We start from the raw sequence: 21,913 nt of genomic DNA, 5'->3' as shown, positions 1-21,913 counted from the left end.
AGGGTTAGGGTTGTTTTAGGGTCAGGGCCCAGGGGTAGGGATGTTTTAAAGTCAGGGCCCAGGGTTAGGGTTGTTTTAGGGTCATGGCCCTGGGTTACGGTTGTTTTAGGTTCAGGGCCCAGGGTTAGGGTTGTTTTAGGGTCAGGGCCCAGGGTTAGGGTTGTTTTAGGGTCAGGGCCCAGGGTTAAGGTTGTTTCAGGGACAGGGCCCAGGGTTAGGGTTGTTTTAGGGTCAGGGCCAGGGCCCAGGTTTAGGGTTGTTTTAGGGTCAGGGCCCAGGGTTAGGGTTTTAGGCTCAGGTCCAGGTCCCAAGGATAGGGTTTTAGGCTCAGGGCCAGGGCCCAGGTTTACGCTTGTTTTAGGGTCAGGTCCAGGGCTCAGGGTTAGGGTTGTTTTAGGGTCATGGCTAGGGCCCAGGGTTAGGATTGTTTTAGGGTCAGGGCCAGGGCCCGGGGTTATGGTTGTTTTAGGGTCAGAGCCCAGGGTTAGGGTTGTTTTATGGTCAGGGCCCAGGGTTAGGGTTGTTTTAGGGTCAGGGCCCAGGGTTAGGGTTGTTTTAGGGTCAGGGCCCCGGTTAGGGTTGTTTTATGGTCAGGGCCCAGGGTTAGGGTTGTTTTAGGGTCAGGGCCCAGGGTTAGGGTTGTTTTAGGGTCAGGGCCCCGGTTAGGGTTGTTTTATGGTCAGGGCCCAGGGTTAGGGTTGTTTTAGGGTCAGGGCCCAGGGTTAGGGTTGTTTTAGGGTCACGGCCCAGGGTTAGGGTTGTTTTAGCGTCAGGGCCCAGGGTTAGGGTTGTTTTAGGGTCAGGGCCCAGGGTTAGGGTTGTTTTAGGGGCAGGGCCCAGGGTTAGGGTTGTTTTAGGGTCAGGGCCCAGGGTTAGGGTTTCAGGCTCAGGTCCAGGGCCCAGGGTTGGGGTTTCAGGCTCAGGGCCAGAGCCCAAGTTTAGGGTTTTAGGCTCAGGGCCCCGGGCCCGGGGTTAGGGCTTTAGGGCCAGGGCCCGTGGCCCGGGGTTAGGGCTTTAGGGCCAGGGCCCTGGGCCCAGGGTTAGGGCTTTAGGGCCAGGGCCCTGGGCCCAGGGTTAGGGCTTTAGGGCCAGGGCCCTGGGCCCAGGGTTAGGGCTTTAGGGCCAGGGCCCGAGGCCCAGGTTTAGGGCTTTAGGGCCAGGGCCCGGGGCCCAGGGGGTTAGGGCTTTAGGGCCAGGGCCCGGGGCCCAGGGTTAGGGCTTTAGGGCCAGGGCCCGGGGCCCAGGGTTAGGGCTTTAGGACAGGGCCCGGGGCCCAGCGTTAGGGCTTTAGGGGCAGGGCCCGGGGCCCAGGGTTAGGGTTTTAGCCTCAGGGCCAGGGCCCAGGGTTAGGGTTATTTTAGGGTCAGGGCCAGGGGCCAGGGTTAGCGTTGTTTTAGGGTCAGGGGCAGGGCCCAAAGTTGGGGTTGTTTTAGGGTCAGGGCCTAGGGTTAGGGTTTTAGGCTTAGGTCCAGGGCCCAGGGTTAGGGTTTTAGGCTCAGGGCCAGGGCCCAGGTTTAGGGTTGTTTTAGGGTCAGGGCCAGGGCCCAGGGTTAGGGTTGTTTTAGGGTCATGGCCAGGGCCCAGGGTTAGGGTTGTTTTAGGGTCAGGGCCCACAGTTGGGGTTTTTTGATCAGGGCCAGGGCCCAGGGTTAGGGTTTTAGGGTAAGGGCCAGGGCCCAGGGTTAGGGTTTTAGGGTCAGGGCCAGGGCCCAGGGTTAGGGTTTTAGGGTCAGGGCCAGGGCCCAGGGTTAGGGTTTTAGGCTCAGGGCCAGGGCCCAGGGTTACGGTTTTAGACTCAGGGCCAGGGCCCAGAGTTAGGGTTTTAGGCTCTGGGCCAGGGCCCAGGGTTATGTTTTTATGGTCAGTGCCAGGGCCCAGGATTAGAGTTTTAGGGTCAGGGCCCAGGGTTAGGGATTTAGGGTCAGGGCCCAGGGTTAGCGTTTTAGGGTCAGGGCACAGGGTTAGGGTTTTAGTGTCAGGGCCAGGGCCCAAAGTTAGGGTTCTTTTAGATTCAGGGCCCAGGGTTAGGGTTTTAGGCTCAGGTCCAGGGCCCAGGGTTATGGTTTTAGGCTCAGGGCCAGGGCCCAGGTTTAGGGTTGTTTTAGGGTCAGGGCCAGGGCCCAGGGTTATGGTTGTTTTAGGGTCATGGCCAGGTCCCAGGGTTACGGTTGTTTTAGGGTTAGGGCCAGGGCCCAGGGTTAGGGTTGTTTTAGGGTCAGGGCCCAGGGTTAGGGTTGTTTTAGGGTCAGGGCCCAGGGTTAGGGTTGTTTTAGGGTCAGGGCCCAGGGTTAGGGTTGTTTTAGGGTCAGGGCCTAGGGTTATGGTTCTCTTAGGTTTAGGGCCCAGGGTTAGGGTTTTAGGCTCAGGGCCAGGGCCCAGGGTTAGGGTTTTAGGGTCAGGGCCAGGGCCCAAAGTTAGGGTTGTTTTAGGTTCAGGGCCCAGTGTTAGGGTTCTGGCTCAGGTCCAGGGCCCAGGGTTATGGTTTTAGGCTCAGGGCCAGGGCCCAGGGTTAGGGTTGTTTTAGGGTCAGGGCCAGGGCTCAGGGTTATGGTTGTTTTAGGGTCATGGCCAGGTCCCAGGGTTAGGGTTGTTTTAGGGTCAGGGCCAGGGCCCAGGGTTATGGTTGTTTTAGGGTCAGGGCCCAGGGTTAGGGTTGTTTTAGGGTCAGGGCCCATGGTTAGGGTTGTTTTAGGGTCAGGGCCCAGGGTTAGGGTTGTTTTAGGGTCAGGGCCTAGGGTTATGGTTCTCTTAGGTTTATGGCCCAGGGTTAGGGTTTTAGGCTCAGGGCCAGGGCCCAGGTTTAGGGTTTTAGGCTCAGGGCCTGGGCCCAGGTTTGGGGTTTCAGGCTCAGGGCCCGAGCCCAAGGTTAGGGTTTTCGTCTCAGGGCCAGGGCCCAGGGTTAGGGTTTTAGGCTCAGGGCCAGGGCCCAGGGTTAAGGTTTTAGGCTCAGGGCCAGGGCCCAGGGTTAGGGTTTTTGGCTCAGGGCCAGGGACCAGAGATAGGGTTTTAGGCTCAGGGCCAGGGCCCAGTGTTAGGGTTTTAGGGTCAGGGCCCAGGGTTTGGGTTGTTTTAGGGTTAGGGCCCAGGGTTAGGGTTGTTTTAGGGTCAGGGCCCAGGGTTAGGGTTGTTTTAGGGTCAGGGCCAGGGCCCAGGTTTAGGGTTGTTGTAGGGTCAGGGCCCAGGGTTAGGGTTTTAGGCTCAGGTCCAGGGCCCAGGGATAGGGTGTTAGGCTCAGGGCCAGGGCCCAGGTTTAGGGTTGTTTTAGGGTCAGGTCCAGGGCTCAGGGTTAGGGTTGTTTTAGGGTCATGGCCAGGGCCGAGGTTTAGGGTTGTTTTAGGGTCAGGGCCAGGGCCCAGGGTTATGGTTGTTTTAGGGTCAGAGCCCAGGGTTAGGGTTGTTTTAGGGTTAGGCCCCAGGGTTGGGGTTGTTTTAGGGTCAGGGCCAAGGGTTAGAGTTGTTTTAGGGTCAGGGCCCATGGTTATGGTTGTTTTAGTGTTAGGGCCCAGGGTTAGGGTTTTAGGCTCAGGGCCAGGGCCCAGGGTTAGGGTTTTAGGCTCAGGGCCAGGGCCTAGGGTTGGGGTTTCAGGCTCAGGGCCAGAGCCCAAGGTTAGGGTTTTCGGCACAGGGCCAGGGCCCAGGGTTAGGGTTTTAGGCTCAGGGCCAGGGCCCAGGGTTAGGGTTGTTTTAGGGTCAGGGCCAGGGCCCAGGGCTAGGGTTGTTTTAGGCTCAGGGCCAGGGCCCAGGGTTAGGGTTGTTTTAGGGTCAGGGCCAGGCCAGGGTTAGGGTTGTTTTAGGGTCAGGGCCAGTGCTCAGGGTTAGGGTTGTTTTAGGTTCAGGGCACAGGGGTAGGGATGTTTTAGGGTCGGGGCCCAGCGTTAGTGTTGTTTTAGGGTCAGGGCCCTGGGTTACGGTTGTTTTAGGGTCAGGGCCCAGGGTTAGGTTTGTTTTAGGGTCAGGGCCCAGGGTTAGGGTTGTTTTAGGGTCAGGGTCCAGGGTTAGGGTTGTTTTAGGGTCAGGGTCCAGGGTTAGGGTTGTTTTAGGGTCTGGTCCCTAAGTGACGCCTCTGCTGCCTACATCAAAATCTCCCCGGCTTGCTCCACAATGGTCCCGTCACGTGGTGCAGACTCAGGCGCGGTCTTGTGTGTGCAGAGGCAGGCTTGGTCTTGTGTGCTCTTGATCATGCACCTAGTCACATCTGTTCTACAGTGTTGCATTCTTCTAATTTCCATGCACATCTTTGCATAGGCGTGTTCCCATTGTTCCCATGCCAATAAGTGGTGTGCAAGGTTCCAGAGTGCGCCAGTATTTCTTTAGTCGGTGTCATGCTGTTGGATATTCAGGTTTTTTAACTTAGTGTAAATAACATTCACATTTCTAAAAACCAGAAGAGTGTTTGTGATTAAGATATCATCTTAGTGGATATTAAATTGCTGCATCTGATTTCATTTCTCTTTCCCAAATAAAGAGTCAGTTGTGTGGGCTAGTCTCATTCTGAAACTGCACACTCCCATCCCAGAGGTAGAAAGCGAGATCTCCTGCCTGCATTTCATGGAGCATGTGATTATGGAGGTGTCCAGTCCCAGCAAACAGACCCCACATTCTTTTCCTTCAGTGACTCAGACGCAGTATGTGGAGAGTCCCAGACAGTATCTCTCCCTCACGTTCATTAACCTCCAGAGATTAAACATCACCTGATACACAGAACTGTGGGTTCCCCGTTTGGCTAAGCATCAGGTGCAGCCAGGTTCTTACCTAGGTGCACGTGACAAGGTGCTGCCAGATGCCACCAGCGCAGACAGTCAGTGAGCCCACCTCATCAGAGGGCACATGAGATCCCCAAATGAGAAAGAACTCTAAGGAGCCAAAATCTGCCAAGATGGGTACATTAAAGCTTGCAACTTTGCACGTGAGTGCACCCTCAGACTCAGCCAGTTTATTCTCCTTTGCAGTCCATTCTGAAAAGTCCAGCCAGATGATGGCTAAAGAGTAGAGAATGGAAGGTGGAAGGCAGTTGCTGCTTGCAGAAGAGGCACGCTGGCAGCATTGGCAGGGAGGAAGAGACTGGAAACTGAGTAGCAGATCCGAGAAACCAAAATGCTCAGCGAATGAGGGCAGGTGGCATGGAGCTACTTCCCTGGGTCCAAGAGCCTAATTACCTTATTGTTCCATAAGTTCATGGCCTGCGGTCATCAGGGAAAATAAAACACTGACTGGGGGTCAGTCTTTTCTGTTTAGAGGAGGCTCCCCGAAACCTCCCCCTCCCGGGTTCAAGCGATTCTCCTGCCTCAGCCTCCCGAGTAGCTGGAACTATAGGCGTCCTCCACCACTCCCGGCTAATTTTTTTTTTGGTTTTTTTTTTTTGTAGAGACGGGGTTTCACCGTGTTAGCCAGGATGGTCTCGATCTCCTGACCTCGCGATCCGCCCGCCTCGGCCTCCCAAAGTGCTGGGATTACAGGCGTGAGCCACCGCGCCCGGCCTCAGCTGGTTTTTCAAAAGTCATGGCGTGTAATTGTCAGAACAGTGAACTTCGGAGATCCACCGGAGGGGCGAGGCCACAGCTCAACCGCGAGCACCTGAGCATCCTGCACCGCCTGCGACGGCCGTCAGGGGGCGCGATGCCGCCTCACAGAACCTCAAGAGGCGCCCGGGTTCCGGCACAGAAGCCCGGCGGCTCCAGGGGGCGGAGCCGAGCCGCCTCCTCAGGACCTACGCAGGAGGCGCCGTCATCCCTACAGGGACACCTGAGAGGACCCAGCCTCCTCCTCCTCAGGACCCACTCGGGAGACGCCGCTGGCTCTATAGGAACACCTGGGGACCGTGGCCAGGGACCACCCAGCCTCCTTCTCCTCAGCTCCTCAGGAACGACTGGGGAAGCTGTGGCTTCATGGTCCCCGAGGCTGCCCGAGGAAAGGTGAGGAAAAGCTTTCCGTCCCGGCTCAGTGCTGAGGCGGCCGCGCTGCCTCGCGCTCCACTTTCTCAAGTTGTATTTATTTTATTTTACAAAGTGGCCCATCATTAAGTGGCTTTGTTATTCATTATTACAGCATACCTGAGTTGTTTCATTTTTAAATTTTTGACCAATTTGGGTTTGTTTGGGGTGGATCCGGGACAGAGAAGGGAGAAACCCTGAGGGCAACATGGAGAGCCCCAGGGAGACGCGCACCCCACGACTTGCTTTTATTTGCGTTCCAGTGGCTCGTTTTTCTTAGAGTGTTAAAGTACTTGAAAAATATTGAAGACCAGATGTAGATGTGAGTTTTCACAACCGTATTTTAAGTGTAAATACTGGACTTTGTCTGTTAACAGGATTTTAGGTAAAATAAATTTAAGCGGAGTTTATTTCGGCAAAGGAATGGTTCATGAATCACGCAGGAAGCACCAGAACGGAAGTCGGCTTGGGGCTTCGAGCTCTTAGGGTGGCCCGTAAGTGAGGCTCCTCAGTGGCTCCAGCTAGGCGACCGCCTGTGGTGGGGATGCTTCCCTCAGCGTCCCTAGTCATACAGCCAACTGGCTGCTGGGCTTTTTGGCATTGACTGTGGTTGGTTTGTGAATTTTTTTAAGTCAGTTCACATGCCTCCAAGTTCGGTTTCTGTTTGCTTAGGGAAGGCCTCAGGCTAACCCCCGCCGTATTTGCTTTAACATGTCAAAACCATAATTTATTTTTCATTTTACTTTCCTGGCATTAATAGAAGTAAATTCACATTTGTGTGTTATTCAGAAAGTCGGTTTAATTGGCAACCTATTTGTGATGGTGCATAAAATAATGTCTTTTAATCATTGGCATCTTAGATTAGATGAAATATGTTAACTCTCTTAAGCTTTGTTATTAACCCATAACAAGAGTTAAGTTTCTTTTTTTCTCCTAGGCTTTGACCATTTAAAATACACTCAGGCATCTCATAACGATGTTATACTTTCTGAGAAATCTGTCCCTAGGTGATTTCATCTTTGTGTGAACACTGTAGAGTGTCCTTATAAAACTTAGATGGTGTAGCCCACTCCACACCTAAGTTACGTAGTATAGCCTATTGCTCCCAGGCTACGAACCTGTACAGCATGTCTCTGTACTGAATGCTGTAGTCAACCATAACACCATGGTGATTGTAGATTGTGATCCCAGAATATCTGGGACAGGTCTCAGTCAATTTAGAAAGCTTATTTTGCCAAGATTAAGGACACGCCCGTGACACAGCCTCAGGAGGTCCTGACGATGTGTGTCCAAGGTGGCCAGGGTAGAGCTTGCTTTTGTACATTTTAGGGATACATGAGACGTGTAAGATGTACAGTCATTTGGCCCAGTAAGGCGGGACAACTGGAAGCAGGAAGTGGGGGTGCTTCCAGGTCAGAAGTAGGTTAGAGACAAAAGGTTGCGTTCTTTTGAATCCTTCATCAGCCTTCCACTGAATACACAATTTAGTCTGGCTCAATGAATCTGCATTTTTACATAAATAATAGGGCAGAGGAAGCAATCAGATATGCATCTGTCTCAGGTGAGGGATGACTTTGAGTGCTGTCTGTCCTTTGTCCAAAAGGAAATTCTTTGTGGGCAAATTGTGAGTGAGGTATGTAGCTTTTTATCTTTGCAGCTATCTTAGTTAGGAATAGAATGAGGGCAGGTTTGCCTGACATAGCTCCCAGCTTGACTTTTCCCTTGGCTTAGTGATTTGGGGGTCCTGAGATTTATTTTCCTTTCATGGTATCAGAACAGAGAAAAAGTAATTTGTTGAGCCATGAGCTTATGACAAGATGGCTAGGAAGGAATTTTTCAGCTCCATTTTTATCTCATGGGACCACCATCATATGTGTGCAATGCACGAGTGTAAAATCACATTTAGTTAAGTCAGCTTACACTAAGCTATGGACCCAGATGGTCCTGGGGCCTTTTTCCACTGGGAGATCTTTAAGGACCTTTCTTAGCTTTTCTATGCTAATTGGTATATTCATAGTTGCCTTATTTCAGTGCCCATTTTGTTAATGTGTATTTTTACTAGGAAATCACCCATTTTTTCTAGGTTTCCAGTTTGATGCAATTATTTGACTTTTAATTTCTCCTCTGTTTTTAGTTTTGTACATAATTTTCCTATCTACTTTGCACTCTTTTTTCCATCAACAGTATTTTTAAAATATACTTTTTAGCTTTTTTTGAAGAATTGTTATGTTTGACAATTTTTTATGACCTAATCATGACCGTAAATGATTTTTAATTAATTTCAGCTTAATGTCTTTTGTAGGGCACAACTGTTAAAATACAAAATTACAACAAATGTGGGTTTGCAGATCTTAACTGGCTTTTTTTTTGTGGTTCTAGAATCAGGCAGCAGTCCAGACCAAAAATGGTTCAGAATGATCTGCCACACAACATGTGCGGGTTATATTTATAACCAGAGAAAAAAAGTGACATACAGAAAACAGAAGTGAGGTATAGAGGTGGCTGGATTGGTTACAGACCTGGTTACAGCCCGGATTTGCCTTCTTGGAACTTGTTTTGAACAGCTGGCTGCCGGCCATTGACTGACACTCGGCTGATGTGATTGGCTGAACCGCCGCTGTTTGTTACCATGATACATTCCCAAGTCAGATTTTCAGTTTGTTTCTATACTAAATTAGGTTGCGATTCTTCTTCTTCTTCTTCTTTTTTCTTTTTTGAGGCTGAGTCTCGCTCTGTCGCCCAGGCTGGAGTGCAGTGGTGCGATCTCAGCTCACAGCAAGCTCCGCCTCCCGGGTTCATGCCATTCTCCTGTCCCGGCCTCCCGAGTAGCTGGGACTGCAGGCTGCCGCCACCAAGTCCGGCTAATTTTTTTGTATTTTTTTTTAGTAGAGACTGGGTTTCACCTTGTAAGCCATGATGGTCTCGATTTCCTGACCTCATGATCCACCCGTCTCGGCTCCCAAAGTGCCGGGATTACAGGCGTGAGCCACGGCGCCCGGCCGCGACTCTTTACAAGGACTCCTTGGGAGGCTTCTAAAGCCCAAATGTTGTTTGATGTAAGAATTCCTCCCTTTTGGTCAGCCTCTCAATTTTGAGATATTGATCAAAACTTTGGGCATTGGTGTCACTCTTTGTTATCGTTGTAAATTGAGTTATTAGGACTTATTTGCTTTCAGTGTGGCATTTTCAAGTTTTATTTGGTCTCAGTGCCCTCTGGGCAATAGCAGAACACTGTGTTGTGTAAGGCGGAAATAGAGCAATAGAAAATAACAACTGATTTGTTAATATCAGATTACTTCAAGTTACTTGTTTTGGTAAGAATTAAAGCAGAGGGGACTTCTTTATGCTGACTCAGGTAGACTGGAATCTCTTCAGGGAAAAAGGGAGCTCTTTTGGGATCTATCTACTTCCTTAAAGTTTCAGCTTTGTTGTGTGTCATTCAGCGTGAGTGTCTCCATTCTGGTTTTGCCTGCTCAGTGTGGCCTAATGCGGGAGTTGTGACCAAAACAATGACCTCCCGTAATTTGTTCAACAGTTCTCCCCTTTTGGTTAGGTTCCTACCTAGGTGAGGGTGTGACTAAAAACTTAGGGCATTAGCAGTATTCTCAGTAACTATCATTTTAGGTTTCCGGTCTCAACACATCATTTAAGAAGTCAGTAAAGCTTTCTTCTATTGTGACAGCATATTTAATACTGAGAAAGAAAAGAAAATTTTTATCTTGCGAATGTGAGCTTCCTCTAAATTATCAGGTCCAGAGAGGCGTGGGAATGAGGCAGCAGTCACGTCCCATTTCCCTCTTAGCTAAGTAATCATATCTTGAAGCTGCTTGCTATATAGACTAGACTGACTGTCATCAGCTATAGATTAACCTAAGAGTGTCTTTGAATATTTTTTCCAGTGGCAAATATTTGCTTCTGTTGTATCATAGCTGAAAGGAATGCTGGGAAACAAAATAAAGACAAGCATTCATTAGAATAAGTGATCCAGTCACAATGAATCAATTTGAACTTTTTTTTTTTTCCCACAAAGTCATACTTTGAAAACGTCCAGCCGTAAATTGAAATAGTCTCCAAAATGTGAATTTTTTTCCCTGGTTCTAAGATGACCAGCTTTCTTAGAGAGTGAACTACACCATAAGAAAAATGATATGACCATGTTTACACATATATGTTATCATAACATAAAACATGTAAAAGGGGCATTTCTTTGAAAGTATATATTAGTCTGTATAATTTACTTTGCAGTATCATGAATGCTCTTATTTTTAAAAGTAGGAGTAGTTACTGTCAATTACTAATTTTTAGTACAAATAATTTAGCAGATATCTGAAAAAATTACAATTTTTAAATAGAGGTTTTATTTTAAATTAGTTTTAGATTCATACAGAAATTGGGAAGAAAATGCAGATTTCCCATGTAGATGCAACCTAGTTTCCCCTCTTTTTAACATATCAACATGTATCAGATAGGTTTAACATCTTTTTTTTTTTTTTTTTTTTTTTTTCCAGACAGAGTCTCAACCAGGCTGGAGTGCAGTGGCGTGATCTCGGCTCACTGCAACCTCCGCCTCCCAGGTTCAAGCGATTCTCCTGCCTCAGCCTCCTGAGTAGCTGGTATTACAGGCGCCTGCCATCATGCCCGGCTAATTTTTGTATTTTTAGTAGAGGTGAGGTTTCACCACGTTGGCCAGGCTGGTCTTGAACTCCTGATCTCAGGTGATCCGCCCGCCTCAGCCTCCCAAAGTGCTGGGATTACAGACATGAGCCACCACTCCTGACCAACATCTTACATCATTTCTTGTCATACTTAATGACTGGGTATTACTATATTATTAAATAAGCTCACATCTTATTTGGTTTCCCTTAGTTCTGCCTTTTTCTCTCCCAGGATCCTATCTAGGATCCCATAGGACATTTAGTCATCATGTCAGGCTCTTCTTGGCTGTGACAGTCTCTCAGACTTTACTTCTGAGGACCTGGAACAGTGTTAGGAGGATTGGTCAGGTATTGTGTAGAATGTCCTCCATTGTGGTTTACTTGGGGTTTTTCTCATAATCAGCCTGGGTTTAGGGGTTTGCGGGAAGCAGAGCAGATGTGTAGTGTGTCCACAAAAAGAGTCAAAGACTGTAAAATATTTGAAGAGATGTATTCTGAGCCAAATATGAGTGACCATGGCCCTTGACACAGCCCTCAGGAGACCCTGAGAACATGTGCCCAAGGTCTTTGGGGTGCAGGTTGGTTCTATACATTTTAGGGAGATAGGAGACATCAATCAAGTGTATTTAAGATATATATTGGTTCGGTCCAGAAAGGTGGGACAACCCAATGGATTAGGGTGGGGTGGGGCTTCCAGGTTATAGGTACATTTAAAATTTTTCTGATTGGCAGTTTGTTGAAAGACTTACTATCAATAGAAAGGAGTGTCTGGGCTATGATAAGGGGTTATGGAGACCAAGGTTTTGTCATGGAGATGAAGCTTCCAGGTAGCAGGCTTCAGAGAGAATAGATTGTAAATGTTTCTTATCAGATTTAAGGTTGTGTTGATGTTAAATGCTGATTGGCTTTTCCTGAATTCCAAAAGGGAGGAGGGCATCATGAGGCATGTCTGACCACCTCTTTCCCATCATAGCCTGAACCAGTCTTCCAGGTTAACTTTGGTGTCCCCTGGTGGAGAGGTGGTTGTGGGAAAGATCTTTGAATTTTATTTTTGGTTTGCAAGCGCTAGTCTAGTCACTTCATGCTCTCAAGATGTGTTATCACCATTAATGTTAACTTTTATCACTTGGTTGAGGCAGTGTTTTCAGGTTTTTCACTGTGAGGTTACTTTTTTCCCATGTCTATATTGTATGTATGCTTTTGGAGGAAGTCATCATGCAGAGCTCATACTTAAAGGAGTGGGGAGTTAGCCCCACCTCCTTGATGGCTGTCTATATCAGGTATTTGGAATTCTTCTGTATAAGAGATTTCTATTCAGCCCATTTGCATATCTGTTTAATCATTTATTTATACCAGTATGGGTCCACAGATAGTTACTTTAATCTTTTGGTGGTTATCTAATTGTACAGTATTTTGTTGCTCTTTGTTCATACCTGTGGCCATTGGTAGCTCTTTCCACTGGCTCCTTTTACATAATTTCATGGTTTTTTTTTATAATTTATTTCTGTTACTTCAAATGTACCCTGGCTCATATATTTTCTGTCCCAGTCCTAGTTTCAGCTATTTCTTCTAATAGCCCTGATTTCTTTTGTTAGAGAATGGTATGAACAACTTACATCTGGCCACTAAATGTGGTCATTGCATCATGACACTTACAGCTGACAGTGCAAAGAAATATATGTGTGTCTTCTAACTTATATGTACCCACTTAATTATAAAGGTTTCTATGTGGAACCATCTATGTATATGTTAAGCTAAATGTGAGTTTATACTTATGTTGTATATATATATTCTGACTCATTATGACAGAGATCATTCTAGGCTTCCCTATTTTTTATCTGTAACTTCTCACTGTAATAGTGAGGAACCTGGCTCCTACTATCTGCCATTTATTTCATCCCTTGTACCATTGGGAACAATGAATTCATTCTTGATCAAGATTCCAGGTTGGGACTTAATAAGAAATATATGTTTGGTCTGTGTCTGCAGTTCCTGGTACAGAGCTTCTAAAACTATTATAATTTCCTGAACAGTAGGGGTGCTAGGAGCATCTTGTGTTCTAATATTTGGTCTTTGGCCCTGGTTCCTGATGCAGAGTTCCTAAATCTCTTGGAATCTCCTGGATAATAGGAATGGCTTCTGTTCTAATAAGGACACTCTGTGGGTTCCTGGATGGTTTCAGGATGGGGATGGTCACCAGAAAGACCAAGCCATGATAAGAAGGTTGTAACTTTTAGCTTAACATGCAATCCTTTGAGGGTGTGAAGGGACTGGAAATGGAGTTAATAATCCATCATGTCTACATGATGAAGCTTCCATAAAAATTCCTAAAATATGGAATTTGGAAAGTTCCAGATCAAGGCTGACAGATTTGATGTCTAGTGAGGGCTCATCTATCATAGATAGTGCCTTCTAGCATGTCGTGACATGGCAGAATGGGGAAATGGGCTCCTAGATGCTTTTATAAGGGCACTGGTTTCATTCATGAGGACAGCACTCTCATGATCCGATCACCTCTCGGTTACCTCTGAATACCATCCCTTTGGGGATTACATTTCAAAATAGGAATTTGGGGTGGGGGTGTACACACATTGAGACCATAATAACTAGTAAACATAAGTAAGTATTTCCTAGTTCCATAAGTCATCATAGCAAATTGTCAAACCTGAAGAGGGGGTGTAGGAATGCCTAGTTTCTGGCCAAGTCATATAGAAGTTTGGGTAAACTGGGGATTCACTACTTGTGATTGGCATCTGAGGTTGTGGACAGTCTGGTGTTACTAAGCCCTTAACTTGTAGGGTGTATACTAACTCCAGGTAATCAGTGTCACAGTTGAATTACAGGATACCCAATTGTTTTCCAGAGAGTTGGAATATCCGTTGGTATGGGAAACACCCACCACCCCCCCACAATTTGCTGTTAAAAGTGGAGTGTTGATAGTATAGAGGAAAATCATGGTTATTTTTCTTTTTACAGATATAGTAGTTTCAAAATTAACTATTATCCCTATGGGAAATAACTTTATAAAATAGAGTCCACTGTTCGTGTATATAGTACGTTTTGTTTTTAGTCTATGGCTTCTACTCATTTCCAGCTCAGCACCTTTGGCCCACCACTTGCAACATACATTGGTAATACAGTTAGATTCTTGGTTGCACTCTGTATTTTGTCCTTAGATACTTCCACATCCTAAATCATTTAATTTGTGTAGATTGTGATTTGTTCTTTGTGCATTAAAATTCTGTGGGTTTTATCAAATGCATAGTGTCAGATATCCACTACTGAAGCAGCATACAGAATACTTCAAATCCCCACCCCAGACAGTCACTGATCTGACTATCATCTCTTTGGTTGTGCTTTTTCCAGAATGTTATATGAATGGAGTCATATAATGTATAACATCTTCATACTGCCACCCTTTACTTAGCAACATAGATGCAAGATTCATTCATTTGTTTTCATGGATTGACAGTTCATTCCTTTCTGTTGGTGAATGGTGTTCCATTGCATGGTTGTACTTCAAATTGATTATGCATTCAGCTATTGAAGAACGTTCTGATTACTTCAAGTTTTGGCCATTATGAGTAGAGTGGCTTGTATATAATTACATGCTAGTTTTTGTTTGAACATAATTTTTCAAAGCAGCTGTCTAAACATACACAATTCAGGGGTGCATTTGTTGGATTGTAAGGTAAGACTTGTTTATCTTTGGGAAAAACTGTCAAACTATTTCCCAAAGTGGCTGTACCCATTCATGCATTCTGCCAGTAATGAATGGCCGTACCTATTGTTCTTCAACCTCCAATTGTTACTGTTGAGCTTTTTTAAGAGTCCCACAGTTGTACTAGGTGTGCAGTGATATCTCAGCATTATTTTAATTTGCAGTCTCCTAATGAGATATATTGAGCATCCTTTTGTGTGATTATGTGCTATCTGTATATTTTCTTTTTTTTCTTTTTTCTTTCTATTTTTATTGAGATAGAGTCTCATTCTGTCACTCAGGCTGGAGTGCAGTGGCGTGATCTTGGGTCACTGCAACCTCCACCTCCGATGTTCAAGCAATTCTCTTGCATCAGCCTCCCAAGTAGCTGGGATTACAGGCACCCACCACCATGCGTGGCTAATTTTTTTGTATTTTTAGTAGAGAGGGGGTATCACTATGTTGGCCAGGCTGATCTCAAATTCCTGACCTCGGGTGACTCACCCACCTCAGCCTCCCAAAGTGCTGGGGTTATAGGCATGAGCCACCACACCTGGCCTGCTATCTATATATTTTATTTGGCTGGATGTCTGTTCAGATATTTACCCAGTTTTATTTGGGTTTTTAGTTTTCTTAGTGTTCGTTTGAAGAGTTCTTTGTGTATCTTCAATACAGTTTTTAAAATCACGTTTGTATTCTGTAAATATCTTCTCACAGTGTGTCTTGTCTTTGTGTTCTCTGAATAGGGATTTTCATAGTAGAAAATTTAGCTTTATAAAGTCTGTTCTCAGTATTTTCACGAATTGGCACTTGATGCTGTGTGTTAAAACTCAACACCAGATCCAATGTCTCTTAGGTTTTCTTTTAGATTATAGTTTTGCATTTGAAGTTGTAGTCTCTGGACTATTTTGAGTAGGTTTTTGTGTTTTAATTTGTGTATAGAGTCATTTCATTCCATTTGGCTTCCAAATAATTCTTCCATCACCATTTATGGGAAGGGTATGGATATAGTGGCCTTTATTTCGGTTTGAATTTCCAAAATTATGACACTGAATAAACGGAATATTGAATTTTATAGGTATTTCAGGACAGCCAGGAGGGGGCGCACATCCGCCGACAAACTGTGAGCAAGAGCGTCTGTGCTGAACCACGGAGCCACCAGAGGGCGCGCGATCCCGCCCCAACGAACTTCCCGCGGAGGTGCCAGAAGCAGCGAGGAGCTTCAACTTCCTCAGGGCAGCACGAGGGTCGTGTTAACTTGGTGTTCTTCATTGGTGAGTAAAAAGCTCCTGTCCACGGCCCTGAGTGCCAAGGAGTGAGTCTTTAGAGTACTCAGCAGAGGAAGAAATCCATCTAGAAAAATAAAATCCCCAAATCTCACTGCTTGGAGTACACCTTAATATCATTGTCAACGTCCAAGACACAGTGGCTGCTAGTATATATTCTTACAGTGGCCTCTAACATAATAATCACACTGGGCCCTACATTACTATGATATCCACACCGTGCCCTAACACCCATATAATATCCACACCATGCCCTAACACTGATCTAGTCCACACCATCGCTTCCAATACTAATGTAGTAATATCCACACCATGCCCTATCACTGATGTAGTCCAAACCGTCGCTTACAATACTAATGTAATAATATCCACACCATGCCCTATCACTGATCTAATCCACACCATCGCTTCCAGTACTAATGTAGTAATATCCACACCATGCCCTATCACTGATCTAATCCACACCATCACTGCCAATACTAATGTAATAATATCCACACCATGCCCTATCACTGATGTAGTCCACACCATCGCTTCCAATAGTAATGTAATACTGTCCACACCATGCTCCAACACTGTTCTAGTCCACAACAATGCTTTCAATATTAATGTAATAATATCCACACCATGCCCTATCACTGACCTAGTCCACACCATCACCTCCAGTACTAATGTAATAATATCCACACCATGCCTTAACTGTGATCTAATCCACACCATCGCTTCCAATACTAATGTAATAATATCCACACCATGCCCTGTCACTGATCTAATCCACAACATCGCTTCCAATACTAATGTAATAATATCCACACCATGCCCTGTCACTGATCTAATCCACAACATCGCTTCCAATACTAATGTAATAATATCCACACCATGCCCTATCACTGATCTAGTCCACACCATCACCTCCAGTACTAATGTAATAATATCCACACCATGCCTTAACTGTGATCTAATCCATACCATCGCTTCCAATACTAATGTAATAATATCCACACCATGCCCTGTCACTGATCTAATCCACAACATCGCTTCCAATACTAATGTAATAATATCCATACCATGCCCTACCACTGATGTAATCCACACCATCGCTTCCAGTACTAATGTAATAATATCCGCACCATGCCTTAACACTGATCTAATCCACACCATCACTTCCAATACTAATGTAGTAATATCCACACCATGCCCTATCAGTGATCTAATCCACACCGTCGCCTCCAGTACTAATGAAATAATATCCACACCATGCCCTATGAGTGATCTAATCCACACCATCGCCTCCAATACTAATGTAATAATATCCAAACCATGCTCTGTCACTGACCTAATCCACACCATCGCCTCCAATACTAATGTAATAATATCCACACCATGCCCTATCGGTGATCTAATCCACACCATCACCTCCAATACTAATGTAGTAATATCCACACCATGCCCTATCACTGGTCCAATCCACACCATCGCTTCCAATAATAATGTAATACTATCCACATCATGGCCTAACACTGTTCTAATCCACAACAACGGTTGCAATATTGATGTAATAATATCCACACCATGCCCTATCACTGATCTAGTCCACACCATCGCCTCCAGTACTAATATAATTATATCCACACCATGCCTTAACAGTGATCTAATCCACACCATCGCTTCCAATACTAGTGTAATAATATCCACACCATGCCCTGTCACTGATCTAATCCACAGCATCGCTTCCAATAGTAATGTAGTAATATCCACACCATGCCCTATCACTGATCTAGTCCTCACCATCGCTTACAATACTAATGTAATAATATCCACACCATGCCCTATCACTGCTCTAATCCACACCATCGCCTCCGATACCAATGTAATAATATCCACTCCATGCCCTATCACTGATCTAGTCCACACCATCGCTTCCACTACTAATGTAATAATATCCACACCATGCCCTATCACTGATCTAATCTGCACCATCGCTTCCAATACTAATGTAATAATATCCGCACCATGCCCTATCACTGATCTAATCCACACCATCGCTTCCAATACTAATGTAATAATATCCCCACCATGCCCTATCAGTGATCTAATCCACACCGTCGCCTCCAGTACTAATGTAATAATATCCAAACCATGCCTTAACACTGATCTAATCCACACCATCACTTCCAATACTAATGTAATAATATCCACACCATGCCCTATCACTGATCTAGTCCACACCATCGCCTCCAATACTAATGTAGTAATATCCACACGATGCCTTAACACTGATCTAATCCACACCATCGCTTCCAGTACTAATGTAATAATATCCACACCATGCCCTAACACTGATCTAATCCACACCATCGCTTCCAATAGTAATGTAATAATATCCACACCATGGCCTATCACTGATCTAATCCACACCGTCGCTTCCAATACTAATGTAATAATATCCAGAGCATGCCCTAACACTGATCTAATCCACACCATCGCCTCCAGTACTAATGTAATAATATCCACACCATGCCCTAACACTGATCTAATCTGCACCATTGCTTCCAATACTAATGTAATAAAATCCACACCGTGCCTTAACACTGTTCTAATCCGCACCATCGCTTCCAATACTAATGCATTGGGGGAGTAACCTGATGAGATTCATGGATTAGAGACATGGCTCTGGCTGCTGTGGAGAAGGCACCAGGGAGAGCAGATGGCTCAATGGGTGTGCAGGAGACCTCTCCCTGAGTTTAGGGAGAGGTTTTTAAAACAGAAGAAGTTTGAGTAATTTAAATGATGATGGGAAGGAGCTAAAAGTGGGGGATAGGTTAAAGATACAGGAGAGTGGGAGGAAGAACCGACAAGTGAGGTTCCAGAGAGAGCAGGAGAAGAGGAGATTCCCATAGGGGGATTAACACTTTCTTTTCTTTTTTCTTTCTAAGACAGGGTCTCACTCTGTCGCCCAGGCTGGAGTGCAGTGGCACAATCTTGGCTCACTGTAGTGTAGACTTCCCAGGCTCAAGGGATTTCTCCCACCCCAGACTCCCAGGTAGCTGGAACTACGGGTGTGCACCACTACCACACCTGGCTAATGTCTCTTTTTTTTGGTAGACACAGAGTCTCACTATTTAACACTGATTGGTCTCCAACTCCTGGCCTCAAGCGATCCTCCTGCCTAGGCTGCCTAGGGTTGTTTTAGGGTCAGGGCCCAGGGTTAGGGTTGTTTTAGGGTCAGGGCCCAGGGTTAGGGTTGTTATAGGGTCAGTGCCAGGGCCCAGGGTTAGCGTTGTTTTAGGGTCAGGGCCAGGGCCCAGGGTTAGGGTTGTTTTAGGGTCAGGGCCAGGGCCCAAAGTTAGGGTTGTTTTAGGTTCAGGGCCCAGGGTTAGGGTTTTAGGCTCAGGGCCAGGGCCCAGGTTTAGGGTTGTTTTAGAGTCAGGGCCAGGGCCCAGGGTTAGGGTCGTTTTAGGGTCATGGCCAGGTCCCAGGGTTAGGGTTCTTTTCGGGTCAGGGCCAGGGCCCAGGGTTATGGTTGTTTTAGGGTCAGGGCCCAGGGTTAGGTTTGTTTTAGGGTCAGGGCCCAGGGTTAGGGTTGTTTTAGGGTCAGGGCCCAGGGTTAGGGTTGTTTTAGGGTCAGGGCCCAGGGTTATGGTTCTTTTAGGGTTAGGGCCCAGGGTTAGGGTTTTAGGCTCACGGCCAGGGCGTAGGGTTAGGGTTTTAGGCTCAGGGCCAGGGCCCAGGGTTAGGGTTGTTTTAGGGTCAGGGCCCAGGGTTAGGGTTGTTTTAGGGTCAGGGCCCAGGGTTAGGGTTGTTTTAGGGTCAGGGCCCAGGGTTAGGGTTGTTTTAGGGTCAGGGCCCAGGGTTAGGGTTGTTTTAGGGTCAGTGCCAGGGCCCAGGTTTAGGGTTGTTTAAGGGTCAGGGCCGGGGCCCAGGGTTAATGTTGTTTTAAGGTCAGGGCCAGGGCCCAAATTTAGGGTTGTTTTAGGGTCAGGGCCCAGGGTTAGGGTTTTAGGCTCAGGTCCAGGGCCCAGCGTTAGGGTTTTAGGCTCTGGGCCAGGGCCCAGGGTTAGGGTTGTTTTAGGGTCAGGGCCAGGGCCCAGGGTTAGCGTTGTTTTAGGGTCAGGGCCAGAGCCCAGGGTTAGGGTTGTTTTAGGGTCATGGCCAGGGCCCAGGGTTAGGGTTGTTTTAGGGTCAGGGCCAGGGCCCAGGGTTATAGTTGTTTTAGGGTCAGGGACTAGGGTTAGGGTTGTTTTAGGGTCAGGGCCCAGGGTTGGGGTTGATTTAGGGTCAGGGCCAAGGGTTCGGGTTGTTTTAGGGTCAGGGCCCAGGGTTAGGGTTGTTTTAGGGACAGGGCCCAGGGTTAGGGTTGTTTTGGGGTCAGGGCCCAGGGTTAGGGTTGTTTTAGGGTCAGGGCCCAGGGTTAGGGTTGTTTTAGGGTCAGGGCCCATGGTTAGGGTTGTTTTAGGGTCAGGGCCCAGGGTTAGGGTTGCTTTAGGGTCAGGGCCCAGGGTTAGGGTTGTTTTAGGGTCAGGGTCCAGGTTTAGGGTTGTTTTAGGGTCAGGGCCCAGGTTTAGGGTTGTTTTAGGGTCAGGGCCAGGGCCCAGGGTTGGGGTTGTTTTAGGGTCAGGGCCCAGGGTTAGGGTTGTTTTAGGGTCAGGGCCAGGGCCCAGGTTTAGGGTTGTTTTAGGGTCAGGGCCCAGGGTTAGGGTTTTAGGCTCAGGGCCAGGGCCCAGGGATAGGGTTTTAGGCTCAGGGCCAGGGCCCAGGTTTAGGGTTGTTTTAGGGTCAGGTCCAGGGCTCAGGGTTAGGGTTGTTTTAGGGTCAGGGTCAGGGCCCAGGGTTATGGTTGTTTTAGGGTCAGAGCCCAGGGTTAGGGTTGTTTTAGGGTCAGGGCCCAGGGTTGGGGTTGTTTTAGGGTCAGGGCCAAGGGTTAGGGTTGTTTTAGGGTCAGGGCCCATGGTTATGCTTGTTTTAGTGTTAGGGCCCAGGGTTAGGGTTTTAGGCTCAGGGCCAGGGCCCAGGGTTAGGGTTTTAGGCTCAGGGCCAGGGCCTAGGGTTGGGGTTTCAGGCTTATGGCCAGAGCCCAAGGTTAGGGTTTTTGGCTCAGGGCCAGGGCCCAGGGTTAGGGTTTTAAGCTCAGGGCCAGGGCCCAGGGTTAGGGTTGTTTTAGGGTCAGGGCCAGGGCCCAGGGTTAGGGTTGTTGTAGGGTCAGGGCCAGCGCCCAGGGCTAGGGGTGTTTTAGGGTCAGGGCCAGGGCCCAAAGTTAGGGTTGTTTTAGGGTCACGGCCCAGGGTTAGGGTTTTAGGCTCAGGTCCAGGGCCCAGGGTTAGGGTTTTAGGCTCAGGGCCCTGGGCCCAGGGTTAGGGTTTTAGGACCAGGGCCCGTGGCCCAGGGTTAGGGCTTTAGGGCCAGGGCCCGGGGCCCAGGGTTAGGGCGTTAGGGCCAAGGCCCGGGGACCCGGTTTAGGGCTTTAGGGCCATGGCCCGGGGCCCAGGGTGAGGGCTTTAGGGCCAGGGCCCGCGTCCCAGGGTTAGGGCGTTAGGGCCAAGGCCCGGGGACCAGGTTTAGGGCTTTTGGGCCAGGGCCCGGGGCCCAGGGTTAGGGCTTTAGGGCCAGGGCCCGGGGCCCAGGATTAGGGCTTTAGTGGCAGGGCCCGGGGCCCAGGGTTAGGGCTTTAGGGTCAGGGCCCGGGGCCCAGGGTTAGGGCTTTAGGACCAGGGCCCGGGGCCCAGGGTTAGGGCTTTAGGGTCAGGGCCTGGGGCCCAGGGTTAGGGTTGTTTTAGGGTCAGGGTCCAGGGTTAGGGTTGTTTTAGGGTCAGGGCCCAGGGTTAGAGTTATTTTAGGGTCAGGGCCCCGGGTTAGGGTTGTTTTATGGCCAGGGCCCAGGGTTAGGGTTGTTTTAGGGTCAGGGCCAAGGGTTTGGGTTGTTTTAGGGTCAGGGCCCAGGGTTAGGGTTGTTTTAGCGTCAGGGCCCAGGGTTAGGGTTGTTTTAGGGTCAGGGCCCAGGGTTAGGGTTGTTTTAGGGTCAGGGCCCATGGTTAGGGTTGTTTTAGGAGCAGGGCCCAGGGTTAGGGTTGTTTTAGGGTCAGGGCCCAGGGTTAGGGTTTCAGGCTCAGGTCCAGGGCCCAGGGTTGGGGTTTCAGGCTCTAGGCCAGAGCCCAAGTTTAGGGTTTTAGGTTCAGGGTCAGGGCCCAGGTTTAGGGTTGTTTTAGAGTCAGGGCCAGGGCCCAGGGTTAGGGTCGTTTTAGGGTCATGGCCAGGTCCCAGGGTTAGGGTTCTTTTAGGGTCAGGGCCAGGGCCCAGGGTTATGGTTGTTTTAGGGTCAGGGCCCAGGGTTAGGTTTGTTTTAGG

At 47.8% G+C, this 21,913-nt stretch overlaps 1 long non-coding RNA gene across 6 annotated transcripts in view; it reads left to right on the top strand.

Moving 5' to 3' along the window:
• Positions 1–5,369: 5,369 nt before the first annotated feature.
• LOC129523740 (uncharacterized) overlaps positions 5,370–21,913 on the top strand; it is a 243,518-nt gene continuing 226,974 nt past the window's right edge. For all 6 annotated transcript variants that reach the window (XR_010134580.1, XR_010134574.1, XR_010134576.1 and 3 more), the window contains exons 1-2: positions 5,370–5,912; positions 15,364–15,559. This is a non-coding gene — a long non-coding RNA (uncharacterized lncRNA). The remainder of the gene's footprint in view (positions 5,913–15,363; positions 15,560–21,913) is intronic.

The sequence above is a fragment of the Gorilla gorilla genome, chromosome 6 (genome assembly GCF_029281585.2).
Source record: "Gorilla gorilla gorilla isolate KB3781 chromosome 6, NHGRI_mGorGor1-v2.1_pri, whole genome shotgun sequence".
Taxonomy (NCBI): domain Eukaryota; kingdom Metazoa; phylum Chordata; class Mammalia; order Primates; family Hominidae; genus Gorilla; species Gorilla gorilla.
This window is presented reverse-complemented; position numbering and strand designations above follow the sequence as displayed.